The following is a 1,415-nucleotide window of genomic DNA, read 5'->3' on the forward strand; positions in this document are numbered from 1 at the left end:
TTGTGAACTTTTTGAAAAGAACACAGCTTTTTAAATGGTCTTTCCTTGCCTAATCTGATTCAGTATTCTTGTTATTACTACTGTTGTTTTGCTTACTTTGCATATTTGTTTATCTTGTTTACTGATCTATGTTGACACTGGAGTTAGGCACAAATGTACTTGGAATTCGTTCAAATCGTGAGGAGAAAGAAATAAAGAAAGTTCCCAGTCATTTTCCAAAAGTATTGAATCTGATTTCTTCTGTCCTGAAGGTGTGTTCAATAACGCCCCCCACACACACACACACACAAATCTTGCTACACTAACAAAAAAACCCGAAACACAACATGGGAGCAACGGCGCCCCTGGCTCTTTTTTAGTGCTTTTGGACCAGGTGATGTCACTACACGTCTCGCTGGAGACTCTCCCAGACCTTCCTAGAGGAAACTTTTTCGAACAACAGCTAGGGGAGGGGAGAGAAAGTTGGACAAGGAGAACACCAGGACTGTTGCTTTCCTCCCGCAAGAAAACCTTAAGGATTGCTGTCGTGGAACTGTGGATTACAGCAAGATTGCGCGCACATCAAACCATCTGTGCTTTGGGAGATAATCGTTGGATTCATGTGGTCTTAACCTGAAGGAGCTATCGATTGTTTTAGGTATGGATAACCGTTTTCAAAACCGCGCCATGGGCCACTGAAAATAAGCTACATCTGTGCAGATAAATATTACGCAGAGACGAAATTGGACATCGATTGAAAGCCACTGGTTCACACTTTGTTCTAAACAATCTTCCATATAATTTTAACAACTATAATGTTTTCACTGTACTTAAATGCTTCTCACCAAACAATATGTATCAGGAACGCTGTGCATGTTCATTTTGTTTCTCCAGCGCAACAATGACTAATGCTTCCAAAACAAGCTTTTAACTTTAATACCTATTAATGAATTATAGGTAAAGCCAGATGCCGCTGGGTTTGCATAAATGCATCAGCCACACCGCATTAAGCATCGTTTTAGAAGCTTTCACAGGCGTGACTAACACTGCTTGTCACAACCCTCATCACATTTCACGCAGTTGAATTAAATAAAAGACGAACTGAGACTGATGGGTGAGCTAACTTGGAAGTTTAAAATGCTGCGTATGGAGGCCCTCACAAGCCTTTGTGCTAAACTGTTGGGGAGACAGAGAGACAGAGCGCGGGTCTGAATTTTTGCAGAGAGAGGGGAGGGGGGAAGAGATAGCAAGAGACAGCTGGAACTCTCGTTTGCTTACACGTTTTTCAGTAGTCTGCTGTGCCTCCTGCTCGCGCAGCGCGTTACAGCATCTACCCAGGTGCCCAGGAAACGGAGCAGGCCACCGACGGCACCGTCATGTCACGTAACAGTCCAAAGAGCGCTGCAGGAGCCACTGAGATCAAAGGCCAGGGTGGA

General features: G+C 43.9%; 1 protein-coding gene across 5 annotated transcripts in view; it reads left to right on the top strand.

Moving 5' to 3' along the window:
- The first annotated feature begins 351 nt into the window (after positions 1-351).
- Positions 352-1,415, top strand: part of col16a1 (collagen, type XVI, alpha 1) — a 125,799-nt gene continuing 124,735 nt past the window's right edge. For 3 of the 5 annotated variants that reach the window (XM_042077549.1, XM_042077551.1, XM_042077548.1), the window contains exon 1: positions 353-637. The gene's annotated coding sequence lies outside the window, so the exon portion shown is untranslated. Of the gene's footprint in view, positions 638-1,415 lie in introns of all 5 variants that reach the window. The other 2 variants (XM_042077547.1, XM_042077550.1) reach the window with 1 other exon arrangement.

This window comes from Alosa sapidissima, chromosome 21 (assembly GCF_018492685.1).
Source record: "Alosa sapidissima isolate fAloSap1 chromosome 21, fAloSap1.pri, whole genome shotgun sequence".
Classification (NCBI taxonomy): domain Eukaryota; kingdom Metazoa; phylum Chordata; class Actinopteri; order Clupeiformes; family Clupeidae; genus Alosa; species Alosa sapidissima.